Source organism: Ptychodera flava, chromosome 2, assembly GCF_041260155.1.
Source record: "Ptychodera flava strain L36383 chromosome 2, AS_Pfla_20210202, whole genome shotgun sequence".
Lineage (NCBI taxonomy): Eukaryota > Metazoa > Hemichordata > Enteropneusta > Ptychoderidae > Ptychodera > Ptychodera flava.
The window spans coordinates 12,897,602-12,918,111 of NC_091929.1; the positions used below are offsets into that span (position 1 = coordinate 12,897,602).

At 38.6% G+C, this 20,510-nt stretch overlaps 2 long non-coding RNA genes across 2 annotated transcripts; both read left to right on the plus strand.

Annotated features, from left to right (window-relative positions):
* The first annotated feature begins 8,081 nt into the window (after positions 1-8,081).
* LOC139114881 (uncharacterized) lies at positions 8,082-11,859 on the plus strand. The gene is made up of 2 exons (XR_011547988.1): positions 8,082-10,942; positions 11,655-11,859. It is a non-coding gene; the product is annotated as an uncharacterized lncRNA (long non-coding RNA).
* A 6,676-nt stretch (positions 11,860-18,535) lies between these two features.
* LOC139114887 (uncharacterized) lies at positions 18,536-20,204 on the plus strand. Its single transcript, XR_011547989.1, has 2 exons — positions 18,536-19,276; positions 20,001-20,204. It is a non-coding gene; the product is annotated as an uncharacterized lncRNA (long non-coding RNA).
* Positions 20,205-20,510: the final 306 nt, after the last annotated feature.

Here is a 20,510-nt window from a genome sequence, read left to right on the forward strand (position 1 = left end):
ATGAACAAAATCTGTGTTTATACGAGAAATAACAAACGAGGGTAATTTAGATAACAAACCATTCAGAACTGCTACTTCAGTACTGGTTAAGAACAAGAAAACATTTTTCTTTCTGAGATAAAATTACAATGCAATATGATCTGATTTAAACCTGTCCATAATTGTCTGGTTTACAACATATACATTAGAATAAAGTAGTATTCAAGTAGTCCGAAAATGTATATACCACCTGGTTGCAAACTGTAGTCAATTGGAATTCCTCATTCCAAAAAAATGGCTTAAACATTATTTGATAAAATTAACAAACTGAACTACAGGACATGAGTATAAATTAACAAAGGAATTAGTACCATGTAGTCCCATAACCAATGGTTCGGCCTCACCTCTGCGGGGTCGATCCTTGTCAGATATTAAGTCGTGTAGATACTAAAATTATAATTATGACAATATGATTTCTCCCTCCCACTTTTTCAAATGTTTAACATCTTTCTCTTTCCTTGTACTAAGCAAATATTTGATAACTAAAAAATAAATAAATATTAGCTTTCTTTAAAATTATCTTTTCAAGAGCAAGATTTGGAAGTAAATGTAAATTTGGAAGTAAATGAAAATGTAGGTGTGAAGATGCAACATGTCAATAATTGTCGTTCTTCAAGTTAATCCATACTTTCAGTCATACGGATCGCAACATAATACAATTTAAATACTCGTCGATCTCGGGCATTCATAATCAGTGTTTATGTTGTTTCGTGTGCATTCAAATCTTTAAAATCGATGAAAATCGTTGATGCACATCTAGTTGTTATATATGACTGTCCACCTGAAAAAATGTATGAGTCCTTCCTTCTGAAGGTCATATACTTTGACCAACGTCCAGCAGACAGACGGGACAGGAACGTCCTGTCTTCATGAAATTCACCTGATATAAAAACAACTGATGCAGAACTCAAACCGATTGCCTTATGCTGGTGCTTATTCTCAAAAGCACGATTAAATGCCCCTACGACGGCCATACACAAAGAACACAAGGAAGGATAAGACAAGTGCCTATCAATAATATCTTCCAGATTAGCCTCATTTGAATATTTATACCGGTTGTAGTACAAATGATAGGTATCTAATTGGAAACAGACATGTTTCAAGCTTGAATGTTCTGACAGTGCTGTAACAAGACCATCAAAATCAAAGACTGGTTTTGAATAGTAGGCCATTTGAAATGTGAGTGATTCTAAGTATTTCACCTGATTAACAAGAACAATTCCATGTGACATACTTTTGTCACTTATGTCTAATTGAAAATCAGTTAAAGATCTTTGTGCATTCAAAGCTGAGACAAGCTGCTCACACCCGTTTTTTAAGAAATCACTACCACAAACTTTTATTGATTTCAAATAAGGACTTGGTGATCTTAATGCAGGCAAAAATCCTTCATCAATCTGGTCCTGTGTTAGGGCAGGCAATCGAAAAGAAATCGTCCTTGTTTTTTCACAGTGCTGTATAAAATGACATATTGTATCGATATAGGAGCGACACGCATCACCATACAGGCCTATGCAAATATGTTCAGGCCCATTCTCTATAAGACGTCCCAATGGGCATATCTCTGTATCAAATACCAAAAGCATATCATCAGTTTCAACATGCCATTCAAACAAATTCAAGTGCTGGTTGTCATTTACACCTTCAAACAACTTTACAACAGCCACGTCACAGTTGTCAAAATCAGGTGACTGTGCCTCTACAGATAGTTTTAAGGCTTCCAAATACCAACCACTTTTAAGTGCATTTGCCAAACATTTTAACGCCCGAGAACAAACATTGTGACATTCAAAGAATCTTAAATTTATCGAATGTTCGACAAGTTCCCTTGCTAGCAAACAGCTGGATGAATTTTGTTCACAATCACTGCTGCAACAGTCAAACCTATGTCTAATATGTAGCACTACATGGTCAGGTTTTTTTATATGATTTTGTACATTATCACATTTCAAAAGATTTAATATGTTACGAAAGACAAAGCTCTCATCACATTCAAGCCAACCAGTTAGCTTACCTTCATACTTACTGGCATATAATTCATTATATAGTGGGTGGTGTGCGCCATAAAAATCAAATATGTACATTGCTATAATGAGAATGTCGGGCATGAATTCCGACAGACTGTTGATGTTAAGACCTGCTTCATGTAGAATGGCACAAGAAAATTTAAAGTTTTCATCAAAATTAGAAAGCACACTGAGGCAACGATTGCCATGATTGTGCGGATTCAAATAATTATTCACCATTCTCCCGCTAACCACTGATACAAGGGGTCCTGCTCTGTCCTTTAGAATGCCAGCCACAAAAAGACACACCTGATCGTCACTTCTGATGGCATCAATAACTGACTGCAGGTTGTCGACACTGTCCCTTATAACGTTACTAACATGAAGTGCTGTGAAGTACTCTAACCATGTTTTATGATAGAAAGAGCAAAGCTTCTGTGGTTTGATTCTTGAAACACCAGTGTCTCTAACTAGCAGACCAAGTGACAATAATGTTGATGATACAATGCTTTCGTTTATCATCATATCCCCCTCAGACATAGCTCTATATGCCAAACTAGCCAAGGCATTAACAGAGTCACGAACTTCTTTTGGAATTGGATGTTCATCGGTGGGCACTTTTATGTCATGTTTAGAACAATACCTTCTTAAGATACATTCCAAAATTTCAGAGTAAGTATCTGTCATATTAGAAGGGATGATTTCTTTATCTTCCCAGAGTAAACACAGAAATGCTAAGTGTAACGGATTGCAAACTAAATCATGCTGAATGTGAAAATCTACGTGACTAAGTGTATCCCTCGATCCTTCTTCAGTGCTAAGTCGAGAGATCTTACTTTCAACCTTTCTACGGTTATAGTTTTCATCATCATCGTCATCATCATCATCATCATCATCGTCATCATCATCATCGTCATCATCATCATCATCATCATCGTCATCATCATCATCGTCATCACCACCACCACCTCCACCACCATCATCCTCATCACCACCACCTCCACAACCACCACCGTCTCCACCACTACCATCATCACTAAAATCATCATCATCATCATCATCATCAAGAATGTCTCCCTTACGATCCCTCCAGTAATACGGCGATGGTGACCTACACACTTTCCTGAGTTTTAACTCAGAAATAAGACTGTTAGCTTTTCTTTCATCATTGAAGTACTTGTGGATGTAATCGATTGCATCTTGTGTCGAGAATCCTTGAATCATAAACTGCAAATCACATTTTTCTAGAACATTATCGCACTCGTGTGGTCTAGTGGTTGTAACAACTGTACACCAAGAAAACTGTTTTTGCTGTATGGTTTTAAGTACCGGTATACACGAGTTAACATCTGACCCTGACTTCATTTCATCTAAGCCATCAAACAGAAACAGTACGGAACTTTGATTATGATCAATGAAGTTGAGAAGTGCTGGTTTTGTGATCTTAGCATCTACTGGAAGTAACTGATCAAATATAATCTTTTCAAGTTGGTGAGAATTGTCACTAACATGTCGCATTTCTAAAAGAAACAACAACTGAAATTGAGGTAGCCGCCCACAAGCCCAATCGTATGCCAGTTTTCTACATAACGTTGATTTCCCCATTCCCGGTGCCCCCTCAATTTTTATTCCTTGAAAACTTTCACACGCACTTTTCCTGAAAATACAATGTTCATTTTGAAGAATTTTACCCATCTTCAATCGTTGTCTCTTGTCACTTTTAGTAACCTTCAGTCTTGTGTACAACTTGGTCAGACTGAGTGACATGTTTTTATTCCAGGGTATTGGCTGGAAATTTCGAAAATGCTTCTTGTACGTTTCCTGTAGGTATGCTGTGATCCAGGAGATACCATCTGAAAAGACAGGAACAAACTGATGAGTATTACAAGTTTCCACAAAGTACGATTATGAGTGTTCACATACAAATGCTGAATTTAACACCCTTTACATATCCTTAGTTTTTAGTACGTACAGTAAGAACCCATTATTACTATTATTATGTTTGTCGTTTGTCAGTAGAGTAAAAGAAGACTTACTAAACATTCTGTAACATAAACTCTCCAATTGATTTAGCTACGAAACCAGTTTCTATCAATTTTTTATACTTTCTCACAGCAAAACCATTAATCTTCTACAATACATAATGCAAAATTTAGGGTCATATGTTGGTCATGAAAATGGTGCAGATGATTTCTTGTTCACTTTGCAGTTATCACACAATGGTACCTTTTTGTTGTTGTTCTTACCATTGTATCAAAAGGTACTTCACTATAATGAAATATTTTTCAGCGAATATCATTAAAGAATAGCCATGAGAGACGGTACTTTGACGTTAAAATTTCCCTTTTCATTATTGCATTCTACCACTGTTATCACCTAGCATACCTGCAATGGTGCCTGGGTGGTGAGCAGTAATTTCTTCCACCAGATCAACTATCTTTATTGTATAAAGCAAATCAGTAAGGAACTTTACGTTTCCGTCAGTAACAATATTCCTCTCGTTCAATAGTTGGAACAGATCCACGCAATTCCGCATCTTCTCTCGTTGAGACTTTGGTATATGGTTTTTGCACAGGAACTGCAAGTTTTTAAATTCCTCTGAAATTAGATTTGAGAAATTAACTTTAGTTTAGACCTGATACAACTTTAGACCTGATGAGGTACCAATGCTTAACTTATAATTATGGTCAACAAAAGCTGGGAACCCCTTTACTCTCACTCTGATTGCCATGATATTTGTTGGCAGGTGCCATTCGAGATAGAGTTAGTGTTGTTACTGGGTATACCATTTGAGAGAGTGTTAATAAGTACAATGAAATGCACTTTGCAGAGAAATAAAAGTGTTCAAACCGTACAGAATGGAACCCTGGGTACAAAAAAGTTATTATTGACATTAAAGTTACACTAATCATCTTTAAGGGAGAAACTTTACCTTCGCCAATGTCACTTGCTACCTTATGAAGTAAAGCGAGAAAATCATCGACGCCGCATTCTTCTCTATCAGCCCAGCTGTTCCACATAGTAAGGTTTCTAGTATCCGGTTTGCCTGTAAACATAACAAATCGTGATAACCATAAGACGTTCACATCCTTCAAAAATGTACACCATCTTTCACATCAAATCATTGATTCAAGGTAGTTGGTCAATGAAATTATTTTTGCGTAATTATGGAAATGTCTTGGAAATTTTCAAAAATTCCATGAATACTCACAAGACTACAGAACATTAATCCAATGAAATACAATTTCTGTCACTAGAGAATGTCACGACAATATTGCTTTAAGAAGCCAGAATGCCAAAGCTGCTCATTATATCAAGTTAGTAATATAATGTTCGGGATCTTCGATTTTAATTTATGTGCTAAATTTAGCTGATAATGAAGTGGTGGATCATAAGCTTAAGCATATACTCAAACGTTAATTACATATTACAGGTACCTTGAATACTACGTTGCTGTAAATCACTTTCTTGGACAATGCAGAGTTTATTGGTCAAAAGCTGATGTTTAAACCATTTTGAATATTCTTGATTTGGTCTTTGTTCATCTGTTATTGCATCAAAATGTCCCGTACTGAGCCAGCTGATGTAGATATGTCTTGTTGTTTCTGGACCATCAAAATGGCATGGCTGGAATTTTGGCGGAATTATACAATCCTTGTCACAAGCGAGTACATGAATATTGACATGCAGGATGTAGCTCAGTGCAGCAATTTCAGTAACTTCTGTCCAATCACCAAGCTGAGAAGCACGGCTGAAAAAATGATACGGTTTCCCTCCGATGCTTTGCTGGCAAGTATCTACATTCTTGATGTAAGATAAAGTTTGTTGTCGGAGGGAGAGATGTCCGGACTGATCTCCATAGAATGATTCTGCAACAGCTCGGTACAGGCTGTTTCCATCCGGTATTATATCATGGCGGTAACGACCACAGCTTTGAAGAAATTTATCCTGGGCCTCTTGCTCTTTGACCGCTTGATTTTGAGAAACATTGAGCTTCCCAACCAGGAACTTAATGGGAACTGTTTGCAATTTACTTGATACGTCCTGAAGCATGGTACAACCAGTATCTGTAATAGAATTTAATCCTATAGTATTAGAAATATTAATTAATTGTTGTGGTCCAAAACTTTGTATTTCAACATAACAATTGCTGGCTGAGTATCATCAGTTGCAAACCATTGCAGTCATTTGTCACCAAATTTGCAATCCATTGCTGGTTGGTGCAAATGTCCCATTCAAGTTTATGGTAACAAGTAATTGTAAATGACACAGTGCCACCTGTGTTTTTGGTCACTTGACTAGATGCAACTGAATTGTAGTTAAAGGGACAAAGTCGCCCATTTTTCATGGATTTTGTTTGATCCGAGGTACAACTTATATTGTTTGACATGTTGAAAGATACTGAATAAAGAGGTATGTAATTGTCTCGAAACTGACATTGTACGAGCAGAAGTACGGCCTCGTACTTTCATATTACGAGTGACGTAATGCGCCCGTACTTTCAAAGTACGAGTGACGTATGCAAGCTATAAGTCACACATGCCTTTTGACCTAATTTTTTATGAATACGCCTAGGACTATGTTGTATTCCATGGATGAAAGATTTTTGTTTATGTGAAAGGATTTTACGACAAACGAACGCTTAGACACATTTTCTGTGTATATTCGAAACTCGGAAGTAGGAGCGGGTGTGAACTTCGTATGATTATTTTTTTGGTCGTGAGAGCGGGTTCAGTGCAGTGCGGAGGAATACTTTTAGGCTTTGACTTTCGGACGAGTCTGTACGTACGGGTCAAGACTGGAGACGACGCGACACTCTCTGACTTATTATACGCCACGATGGTAGACTTTTTTGCAGACGTCGATTGTAACATTAAGCTGTAAGCTGGGAACCTCTTTCACATTTTTACACTCATGTTGTACAGTCTATTTGAAAATGACCTCTACTCAACAATGATTTTAAAGACTAACATTTTTCTGACCTCGCATTCAACTTCAAGTTTTGAAAAAGCACATTATCGGAACCACACTATTATTGGTGTGTATTGTTGAGAATACGGCCCCGCCTATTGAATAATGGTATAGTCAGGTCACTGTGGGGTCAATATTCCTGTTTGTCATCGCGGAACTTGCAGAAGCCATACAAGATATCGATGCTCGATACTTCTATATTCAATTCGTTCGTTCGCGCTCCTGAACAACAAAAAAACATCACTCAAAACCAACTCATCACATTCCAAACTTACCTAGCTACACTCAATTCGGTAGATAATTCCAGGCATCAGTCGTAGTATAAATGCTGACGTCGATTTGTCGACGTCAATGAGTCGGCGTCGACGTAATAATGTATTTTTACAAATATATTTATTTATTGGGCGTTAATTAGAGGAAAATCACATCAGAGGGTGGATGACATATGTATTACAATATCGTGGGTAGGCTAAACTGGCCGTTTTGTTTATCGCTATTATTGCCTACTCCCACCGTACCGCCAATCGTCTGCGATGTTTGCACACGAACGAACGCCCGCGCCCAATGCCAGTCACTCAGAGTCGTCGGTTTTCTTGCTACCCAAGTTGAAATATATGCAATTATGAATGTCATTTTTGAAAATTCACTAATGCATGCAATACCAATTACGATGAACCCACAATTTATTGTTGTTAAGATTTTGTCAACAGTGTTATAAATATAGTGCTGCAAAGTCGTACTCAGAACCCCTCTTTGACATTCTGTTTGGCATGTTTCTACGTTCATTTCGAATCCTATTTTGTCTTTTCTTTTTCAACGCTCAGTTCGACGCTGTTTTTGTTTTTCCACGCTCAGCTTGACGCTCACTTTGTCGATTTTGGGACCTGCATTACGTCACTCGTACTTTGAAAGTACGGCACATTACGTCACTCGTACGAGCTCGTAGGTCTGCTCGTAGTTCGTCCGTTTTGAGACGATTAGATAAATGCATACAGAGAATAAATGGATGTCCATGCATATATACCGGTACGTACCCAGTTTTAGACACGATACATAAACCAGGGTTTTACATGACGCGCATTTCTGCGTCCTTTACGCATAAAACCGGACGCAGGACCCCTCAAAAACTAAACCACGCGTCCCTTGGGACGCAGCAATATCTGTTGCTGGTGTACACGTAAAACACATCCCAGTAAACCTTACCGACCCCGTACTTTAATGGAATGCTCCATAGTGCATTGGCCTCCACTGTTTCATAACCAATGGTAACCGCGGAAACAAATTCTATTGCTGTAAAAAGTTACTTTCAAAATGTAAACTGATTCTTAATTGGTCGATTTCTTGTTTGTGTCGATTAACACATGTTTATGCATCAGGGCGGGTCGTGTCAAAACAGGCCGATCTGCGAAAGTTTTTCGGCGGCCGCACGCAGCAACCAGCACCATGCAGGTTTGGTCGAGGCCGAAACGGCAGCTACGCCATGCGATACTGATACATCAGGTCCCCCGACCAAGTCAGCAAAATTACGAACATTCAACAGAAGTTGACTCAATAGATTTACTATAAATGGCTTCGATATTCTGAAGAGCGAAACGTCATGGAGTGCGGTGTATGTTTGAAAGCAAATGTTACATGCCCGTTCATGGAAGGTTTTTGTAATTTTCAACATTCAACTCTCACTCGTCATCAGGACTCGAAAAGTCGTCTCACAAGCGTTAAAATCCTAAGCATGAGGACCGGCAGTTGCAGGGTAAGAGCACAGTTACGAGTGGAGTGATACGTAGCGGTAAGAGTAACGAACTCGAGGCGTACGCTGCACAATTACATACTGTTTTACCTGATCGCTAAACGTGACCTTCCATGCGATGTATTCACTGACATCATTCATCTGCAGAATCTGAACGGCTTAGACATTGAATATTACAAACGTTTCCCAGATAGTTATGGAGTTTGAAGAGTGTATTCAACGTGCGATCGAGAAGTCCCTGATTGATAGCATACATGCAAGTGACGTCATCGGTATAATGTTGGATGAGACTTGTGTTGTGACATTTCATTCATAAGAAACTTGCAATATATGTTCGATATATTCAGAATGGCGAGGCAAATGTTTCTTTCCTCTGTAACCAGTAAATTACAGATGCCACTGCTGCAGAGATCGAAAACGCCTTGATTGAATTTTTGACTAGGAAAGAAATCTGTGACGCAGCCGTGAACAAAATATATGGACTAGGAACAGACGGGGCGGCCGTAATGACCGGCCGTTTGAACGGGTTGGGTGCAAAATTAAAAGCCAGAAATCCCAACCTTGTTCAAGTGCATTGTGTTGCACATCGATTGAATCTTGCTGCTTCCCAAGCAGGCAGAGATATTGAATATTGCAAAGAATATCATAATATAATCCATTCATTGTATAAATACTTCATTGACTCTAGTGTGAGATATGACAAATTCAAACTCTGTTGAATGGGAAAGCAAAACGAATGACTACCCGTAGAAAACTGAACGACTTATCAAGTAGTTACTGTGTAGTGATTAGGTCTGTACCGACCCAAAACGACCTATTTTTGGGAAAATAAGTGGTTGGAACTTCATACATACTTATTTTGTGATCGTACATACCTAATTGTTTTACGTCCGGAGAGCATAACAACTTATTTTGTTATCTACTTGGTCAAAATAAACAATTACGTTTAATTTCCTACAGACTTATGTTGTTTTGGGCCGGTGTCGCGTATTTTAAGTCTGCACAATAATACGCTGCATATTCGGAAATGTGTGATAGTTGATTTTGATTTTGAAGTTCAACAAATTGTGTAAAAAAAACTACCATTTGACTTTGATCGGTACAGAAAATCAATCACTGACTTTTTATGTACGTTTTGCGAATGATCAGTTCTCATTGAAAGCGTAACTGTTTCTACAGAAAAAAGACAAAAAACGATCAGACAGTTCGTGTCCGTGTCGGCTACATGGACGATCTGCCAAAAAACGCTTTGCAAAAAATGAACGTTGAGCTCGACGTAAAATATGGTTGAACTTATTTCACGTGCATATCTCCCTTTAAAAGCCTAGTCTTTCAAAGAACTGCAACTCAAAAATAACGTATATCTGGTTCTTTTGTGTTTTCTTACCGGGCCCTTTCAAACATGAACTACGAGTCCGATCACAGAGTAGATTGAAAGCTTACGACTACGTATGATGCCAGGCAGCTATCCCAGCGTAATATAGTTTTAACATCGACTCACACCGGACGTGCGCGATGAAAGTCATCATCGAGCCAAGTTTGTAAGTCACGAGACTTGTATGTCGGAGACGTTTTTGCAGAGCGTTGTGATGATCTGGTAAAGGTTTACATGTAATGGATTTTCTGTCGTTTTAGCTTTTCAAATGCGAGCTAGCATACAGCTGTGTTCGATCACGTTGCTAGCTGGCTGAGTGCGTGGGTCACATGGGTCATCAGACTTTGAACCCAGGACTTTAGAATCACGCCTGATGATGTCATAGATCATGTGAAGACTTCTTTATGATTGGTCAGATTATTGTAGATCCTGTGAAGATTTCTTTATGATTGGTCAAGTTGCCAAAAGGTCACGGGTCAAATCCTAAGCGGCAAATTAAATCTGATATGCACTAGTGGGACGTTAGGACGTTTTGAGTTTGAGAGAAAATCGTCACCTCTTTTCGCTCTGATTTTGACACAGTTTCGCGTAAAATTACCGTAGGACATAATCATTCAGGGTATGTACAGGTTAGCTATGAATTTAAAACCAACAAACAGCGTTTACGATGCGTTGATGGCCCTTGGATGACCGATTCTGAGATCGACCGCGATATCGTCCCGTAGAACACGAACACAACCCATATTGCATAGTTCGATCGAAGCATGGAGGCAGGAGAGACCGAAGAGATTGTTTAAAAATTCGGTAAGTAATTTCCAATACGCCTTATCCACGAGTTGTCTCTGTAATTTTCGCAGTTTTCACTTCTTTAGTCACGCTATATTGATGTCATTCTTGGCGAACCCTGTTCAAGTATACGAAACGAACGGACGGTGTTGGCAAAAATTAAACCATGATGGAGGTTGGTACCTCAATAGACAGTGAAGTGTTACTCCACACTGTCACTGTCTATCTCTGTGCGTTAATTACAAGGAGAGTTGTAGTAACGAATAGAGCCAGGCTATTATCTGTTATTTTTACTCATTGATTCAAAATTTTGACCGGATTGATGATATACAACAGATACTCATATATTTTTATTATTTAAACTTTGACCTGGTTTTAATATTATAAAGGGATACTTTTTGATTTACATTTCTTCTGTTTGAGATGTGCTGAACCCCAATCACCACCGGTCAGTAGTTGTAGTTTGGAATGGCATGTCACTAATCAATGGGGAAAATGAGGCTGAAAAGCAAAGATTTGGTAATCACAACGAACATAATTTATAGATATGTCATGAGTGTTTTTATCAGAAGGTAAATTATTTTATATCAATTATTATAATTTAATTTAAGCACGTGAATGCTCTTTCCATGAATTTTTATATTAAGGATAGTCGACGAAGTACAAGCAATTTCACTCTCCACATGATGTAATGACATCCTTGTCTGTTATTTATCATTTTTATTCTCAGTGTATCTATGGGCAAAGGCCAAGAAGCTGAACAGACCAAAGTGAAGTTTCAGAACAAGATCGGAAAGTATAAGGATGGCATCAAAAACAACTTTTGATAATGTGAACAATCAAATGCAGACTTTAAGACGTGTTCTGTTGGGTTTTTCACATGAATCTCCCCTTCCACTATGAAATAAAGAGCTTGCAAACTTGACATCAGAGAACTGCTTCTTGTGTTGTCTTGTTGCTTCTTGTGCTGTCTTGTTCCCTATGTTGAGGTAAGACTAATTTTTAGTTTCTTACATGGCAAGTCTATCCACTACAGTTCATTACAAAATGATTCTGAACCGAGTAAATTTGTAATGGATGGAAGTATTGGGAAGGCTACTATGTACACTGTCCATGAACTCTGCTGGAAGCTGCCCTCTGTCTTGGGTATCACTGTCCATTTTTCAGTTGTTGACCTGGTATATCAAGTTTAGAAGCATGATAATTATGATCATACATAAAATGTTGGATGTGGCTGCATCACTGTTGTCAATTCCTGGTTTTGCAGTTTTTTCATGCATCGAGACTTGAATATATAGGCATCATGTATGCTAATTTTTAAGAACATACATACTTATTGTCAAGAAGTATGTATACCGTAAAAACCCGATCAATTCGACCAGAAAAAAATAATTACGATTTCAAAATCGTCGATTTATTAGGAAATTAAAACTGCCGAAATAATTTAGTGGTCGAATTAATTGGAACGACGAGGATGAAATTTACGCAGACATGTTTGCCATGTTGAGACTGCTTCAAAGCATGGACTGTGGAATTTTTTGAGGTCGACAAATTAGGTAACAAAAAACCTCAAACACACCTGGGTGTCACATCAAAATCAAAGTGGCCGCGATTACAGACGGAGCGATCTGTGACACTGCCACCGGCCGCTCGACGGACGACGCGTAAGTTGACATCGTGTGCCAGCCCTTGGAAATATATAGTAACTCCCTGACAGGCAGATGAGATAGTCTAATGGCGTTTGATGCATTGAAAGTTTGTAAAAATAATAAAAAATGACATCACCGATCATAAGAAACGTGGTGTGGAAGATAATAGTTTTTAAGAGAAGACTATGATGACCATATTTCTGTAAGTATTGTCTAACTTGGAAAACCAACATCTGAAGATTTACTTCAACCAACACTGTTATATTTATTCTACTCTTATTATAAGATTAGTCGAATTTCTGGAAAGTAGGTGTACATTTCGATGTCTGTGTATCGTCTATACCGAAGTCATATCCGAAACAGTATAATCAAATCGCGACAGCGTAAACCTCTCTCTCTCCCTCTCCGGTATTTCGATATTTTATATTGTCGACATTTATATATAAGTCTGAAGTTTCAGGTCACTGCTCAATGCAAGTAGGTGATGTCAATTTTCCGTATCGGGCATGGTCTCTATCGTCTCTCAAATCGTTAGTTTTTTCCTGTTATATTCGATATCAGACTCAAAACACAACGTGAACAATGCTGATAATATATTGCATATTTCGTATCGAAAACCGGTAAAGTTCGTAACTGGTGACATGTCACGGCCTGGAGAAAGTGTATCACCATCGATCGAATGTCCGTGACGCTTTTGCTGCCAAATTGACATAAGACATATTGCACAGGGAACTTCGCGGTATGGCAATTATATGAATTTTGCCGTGAAGAAAAATCTGTGACTTTAAACTGGCCGTACAACTAACAGTAAACATGGCGGAGCAATGATACCGACTTCAGAGACTTCGATTTTTTTTCATTGCGACCGCTGGTGAGAGCGAGTCGTCCGGTGGAATTTTTTCCCACTGGCTATTTGGCTTTGAATTTTCAATTGCCCTCATGTGCTAAAAACAAGACGGGCGTTCTCTGTAAATCAATAAGCCTTTTGAATATGAAAAAATCGGACATCTGAACCTCAACTCGCAGCTTGAAAGTTGTTCTCCGAATCAGGACAGGGACATCGGTGAGGCCGGATTTCACGTAGCTATTGAAACCGACGACTCGTTCGTTGTAGAAAGCATGCGATGTACGTCACATGCTCTCTTGGGCCTTGGAATTTCGCCGTATCGCCTCTACAGACTACACCGTCTATTACCTAACCATGCTAACAAAACACACGATAGTTCAGTAACATATTAATCTGCCGATCATCGACCGTCGAACACTTCAAAAACAATGGTCGTGGTCACGGATTCAAGGACGTTCACATGAAGACACGATCAACGATCAATAAGTGGCGCGCAGAAATATTTTTACTGGTTTTGAGAACTTCTAAAATAACTTGTAATTTGTATATCTTCGCACATCGTACCTATCACCGTCGAAGTTTATGTCTTTCACTGTCGAGTTCTTTTTATCCAAAACACATATCCAGAAGAGTCCCACAGAGCAGTCAATGAAAGGATAATTGCTTCAAACAAATGAAATTGCACGAAAGAATGAAAATCAACAGCACATCCTGGACGTGATTTAAAACAATAGCGCTTGTGAATAGGACTATTCTATTTGAGTAACGGGGATGGAAAGCACAGAACTGTAAAAGTACTGGAAAAACGTGCCATTTTTTCTCGCAATTTTAGCAACTGTAACGACCCTTTATTCTTTACTAATACCTTTCCATAATTGAATTAAACTAGGTTTAGGGCTTATACACACAGTGTACACTGATGTACAGAACTTTAAAAAAGTACTCTGCTGGGAACGAGCAGGGGTTTACACGCTAATGGGCGCAGTAAAACAATGGTCACGTCCATAGGTTCAAGGACGTTCAAGGCGTAAAATTGCTTAGAGTGCTTAGACTTGTTTTAATATCTGGTCATCGGTGTACTGCTACCTGTGAATCGAAACGACAAGTGTAGGCCTATAGCTTTGAAATTTTATGGGAGAGAGACACCACAACTGAGACCGACAGTAGCACAACAAACTATTCCGAATTGTGCGTCCGTGTTTAATACAGACATCTCTCGTAGGTGATTCTGGTTTCTCAATCGAATCAAAAGTCCAACGTTTACAACATTGACATAAATATGCCTGAAAACTTTTGTTTTATTCAACCAACTGATTCATCTCCTTTGATATCCCCTAAGCTACATGTAAACAGTCCGGAAAGACTGATATCGATGTCTCCCGGGCCCCCATGCAGTACGGCCGTACGTGTTCAAATATTTCAGTGTTATACATTTTCTTGTCCTTCTCTTTCTTGCTGAGCCAGTGTCATTATTGTGAACACGGCTAATAAATAATAATATTTCTTCACCGTTTTGCAAAATATCTCGTCAACCGGGCGCATGGGCAACGTCTTTGTACGTTGGTCAAAACTAATGACACTGTAGGTCAGGATATCACGTCGGTCAAAGTAAGATTGAATAAGGAAGACGAAAATGCTTTCATCGTTTGACAAAAATGAGAAGGAACGAGTCAGTAAATATCGAACCATAAAGAAGGGGAGATCGAGACTGCCATCCCCCATGATTAATCAACTGGGAACAAAATATATATTTCGATCGACAGACTTACACAGTACAACCAGAGACAGCACTTTATTCAGCTTTAAAATAAGTCACCGCCTTTCCTATAATAACACCCCGTTTGCGTTTCGATCTACTCTGCTCTGTCCCCAATCGGTATGGCCGTCCGGGTTTCGCCTGCCGTCGGCGTACTGACTGACACATGGTTATTTCTTCAGGGATCTTTTCATCGTTTGGCATAAAATAGAGCATCTCTTTTGGTGCACAAGGCAAATCAACGTTTAGAAGGAAAGTCACAGGAGGTTAGGATATTATATAGGTGAAATTAGAATGGAATATTGAAGATGAAAAGACTTATCGGTCGACAAAAAATTGCCAGAAACCGAGAATTGAGATTGTCTATGATTTATTAATTGGGTACAAAAATATTCGATTGAGTCATTAAAACAGCCAGAAAGAGCAATTTCTTCAGCTTGAAAAAATAAGTCGTCGTCTTACTCTTTCCTTGACACTGTCCCCATTTGCGTTTGAAAATATTACTCTGTTCCCCGGGCTCTGTTCCCAGTCGGTAAAACGCACGGCGCGGCGGCGGCGGCGGCCGTACTTACTGACATGTAAAATCGATTTTTCCTCAGCAATTTTTTCAGCGTTCGCAAAAGATTTCGCAAACTCATTCTTTAGTGCACAGGGCACATCTGTCTATGTGTTTTAGGAACAAGCAACGTGTGGTTTAGAACATAATATCTGTCAAATTAGGAAGGGATATTGATTCACACACAGAAAGAGTCTGTAAATTTCAATCGACACGGGATTGTAAGAATTCGGAAAAGACAATGAGAAAGGGAGAAAGTAGGTAATTTATTCTTACTTTCTTCGATATTAAGGTGAGAAAATAGTTACAAAACCAGAGACTGGAGGGCTGGTACTTCACACACGCTGAAACTTCATGCATATTTCGAAAGCCGCGGCTGAGATCCAGCTCTTTAAATCACTGAGGTTTCCCACTCAGCGAAAATAATCATGTGACCCAATGAAAACCAATCTGAAAGCCGTTTACAAAGCCCTTTGTTGTTCTCATTTCTGCCTTTTTGTCTGACCCGTGGTTCATCGTATTCGTAACGGTGGTTTTCGATGTCTTGAAATATCGTTCATTCACCAACTGAAGGAAGTTTTTGAAGGGTATGTAATTCGGTCGAATTAATAGATATCGAGAAAGTCCCAATTTTAGTCGGTTGTCGATTTGAAAGGGCCCAAATAAAATTATGTTTTGTGAAAAAAATAGGGTGGTCGAATTAATAGGGTGGTCGAATTGATCGGGTTTTTACGGTATATGCTAATATATGTAAATTTTACATACCAATTTTACCTGCTTATATATGCTAATTAATATATGTAAATTTTACATACCAATTTTACCTGCTTATATTTACGCACTTTAAGTATGTAAAGTGGTTATGCTAATTTTTAGGTCTGTATGGCCGATGCCTACCTAGCTAATTTACATTTTTCGGCCTATACACATACTTAGTAGTATGTACAGACCTAACTTTGGCCATAGACAAAAGGAACAAGTCTGTAACGAAACAAGTAGGTATCTGCCACAAAAACAACTTATATACAGACTTATTTACAGACTTATGGATAACTTAAATAAGTATGTGAGTTTTATAAGGGTGAGGCTACATCTGTTCGCTGGCTGTCGGTCGAATCAGCTGTCAAGATGGTTTTCATCAGTTTTGAGCCAATTGCCTTGGCACTTGCAAGTGACAAAAAAGGGGGAAAGGCTGATGAGCTGTTGAAATTTATCTCTAATTCATTGTGTCTGCTATTCACTGCCTTATTGATTGATGTTCTTACTGTCATTGGAATTTTGAGCCTTACATTTCAGAAAGATTCTGTCACCTCTTATATCAAAAAAAGTGTTCAGTCTACTAGGGACACATTGAATAGAATGACTAATGATTCACACACTGTCAGAGACGTCTTTAATGATTTGGGTGATGTTCCTGGCAATGGTCAGAAAAACACATACAAAAACATTCAAAATACTGACAATCAGCCACTCAGACAGAGGTTCTGTGATGCAAGAAAAAATTATATCAACAAACTGCTGCAGAATTTAGATAGCAGATTTCCAGATGATGAGATGAATATTCTGGAGTGTTTTGATGTGATTCTCAACCCACACAGATATCCTGAAAATGTGGCCAACCTACCTGACTATGGGGTCAACCAGCTTGATCAACTGTTGAATCATTATAACAATACACCAGGTATTGATGCTGATAGAGCTAGGGCACACTTCCTTGTTTACAAACACTTCACAAGATCTCATAGGGAGGCACTGAATTTTGATACGAATATCAAGCTGTTGCTAACTGATTTTACAGAGGAGTATCCTGATTTTGCCATCCTAGCTAAAATTGCTGTTGTCATACCAGTGTCCTCTGCCCCATGTGAAAGGGGCTTTTCAGTACAAAATGCCATCAAACAGAGGGCACGAAATAGACTCAATCCTCAAAGGCTTAATAGACTAATGTTCATCAAACTGGTTGGCCCCATCATAGATGATTTTGACTTCATGAACACTGCTAGGTTATTTGCTGAAGGAGCTGCTGGCAGAGTGTGAACTCAAAGCTACCCCGTAGAAAACTGAACGACTTATCAAGTAGTTACTGTGTAGTGATTAGGTCTGTACCGACCCAAAACGACCTATTTTTGGGAAAATAAGTGGTTGGAACTTCATACATACTTATTTTGCGATCATACATACCTAATTGTTTTACGTCCGGAGAGTATAACAACTTATTTTGTTATCTACTTGGTCAAAATAAACAATTACGTTTAATTTCCTACAGACTTATGTTGTTTTCGGCCGGTGTCGTGTATTTTAAGTCTGCACAACAGGCATACGCTGCATATTCGGAAATGTGTGATAGTTCAAGTTGATTTTGATTTTGAAGTTCAACAAATTGTGTGAAAAAAACTACGATTTTACTTTGATCGGTACAGAAAATCAATCACTGACTTTTTATGTACGTTTTGCGAATGATCAGTTCTCATTGAAAGCGTAACTGTTTCTACAGAAAAAAAAGACAAAAAACGATCAGACAATTCAAGTCCGTGTCGGCTACATGGACGATCTGCCAAAAAACGCTTTGCGAAAAATGAACGTTGAGCTCGACGTAAAATATGGTTGAACTTATTTCACGTGCATATCTCCCTTTAAAAGCCTAGTCTTTCAAAGAACTGCAACTCAAAAATAACGTATATCTGGTTCTTTTGTGTTTTCTTACCGGGCCCTTTCAAACATGAACTACGAGTCCGATCACAGAGTAGATTGAAAGCTTACGACTACGTATGATGCCATGCCAGGCTGCTGAGGCAGCTATCCCAGCGTAATAAGCATAGTTTCAACATCGACTCACACCGGACGTGCGCGATGAAAGTCATCATCGAGCCAAGTTTGTAAGTCACGAGACTTGTATGTCGGAGACGTTTTTGCAGAGCGTAAACGTTGTGATGATCTGGTAAAGGTTTACATGTAATGGATTTTCTGTCGTTTTAGCTTTTCAAACGCGAGCTCGCATACCTCCATGCATACAGCTAGCTGTGTTCGATCACGCTGCCAGCTAGCTGAGTGGGTGGGTCACATGGGTCATCAGACTTTGAACCCAGGACTTTAGAATCACGCCTGATGATGTCATAGATCATGTGAAGACTTCTTTATGATTGGTCAGATTATTATAGATCATGTGAAGATTTCTTTATGATTGGTCAAGTTGCCAAAAGGTCACGGGTCAAATCCTAAGCGGCAAATTAAATCTGATATGCACTGGTGGGACGTTAGGACGTTTTGAGTGAGAGAGAAAATCGTCACCTCTTTCCGCTCTGATTTTGACATAGTTTCGCGTAAAATTACCGTAGGACATAATCATTCAGGGTATGTACAGGTTAGCTATGAATTTACTGTTACAAAAACCAACAAACAGCGTTTACGATGCGTTGATGGCCATTGGATGACCGATTCTGAGATCGACCGCGATATCGTCCCGTAGAACACGAACACAACCCATATGCATAGTTCGATCGAAGCATGGAGGCAGGAGAGACCGAAGAGATTGTTTAAAAATTCGGTAAGTAATTTCCAATACGCCTTATCCACGAGTTGTCTCTGTAATTTTCGCAGTTTTCACTTCTTTAGTCACGCTATATTGATGTCATTCTTGGCGAACCCTGTTCAAGTATACGAAACGAACGGACGGTGTTGGCAAAAATTAAACCATGAGGTTGGTACCTCAATATAGACAGTGAAGTGTTACTCCACACTGTCACTGTCTATCTCTGTGCGTTAATTACAAGGATATCTCTGTGCGTTAATTACAAGGAGAGTTGTAGTAACGAATAGAGCCAGGCTATTATCTGTTATTTTTACTCATTGATTCAAAATTTTGACCGGATTGATGATATACAACAGATACTCATATATTTTTATTATTTAAACTTTGACCTGGTTTTAATATTATAAAGGGATACTTTTTGATTTACATTTCTTCTGTTTGAGATGTGCTGAACCCCAATCACCACCGGTCAGTAGTTGTAGTTTGGAATGGTGTGTCACTAATCAATGGGGAAAATGAGGCTGAAAAGCAAAGATTTGGTAATCACAACGAACATAATTTATAGATATGTCATGAGTGTTTTTATCAGAAGGTAAATTATTTTATATCAATTATTATAATTTCATTTAAGCACATGAATGCTCTTTCCATGAATTTTTATATTAAGGATAAGTACAAGCAATTTCACTCTCCACATGTAATGACATCCTTGTCTGTTATTTATCATTTTTATTCTCAGTGTATCTATGGGCAAAGGCCAAGAAGCTGAACAGACCAATGTGAAGTTTCAGAACAAGATCGGAAAGTATAAGGATGGCATCAAAAACAACTTTTGATAATGTGAACAATCAAAGCAGACTTTAAGATGTGTTCTGTTGGGTTTTTCACATGAATCTCCCCTTCCACTATGAAATAAAGAGCTTGCAAACTTGACATCAGAGAACTGCTTCTTGTGTTGTCTTGTTGCTTCTTGTGCTGTCTTGTTCCCTATGTTGAGGTAAGACTAATTTTTAGTTTCTTACATGGCAAGTCTATCCACTACAGTTCATTACAAAATGATTCTGAACCGAGTAAATTTGTAATGGATGGAAGTATTGGGAAGGCTACTATGTACACTGTCCCATGAACTCTGCTGGAAGCTGCCCTCTGTCTTGGGTATCACTGTCCATTTTTCAGTTGTTGACCTGGTATATCAAGTTTAGAAGCATGATAATTATGATCATACATAAAATGTTGGATGTGGCTGCAT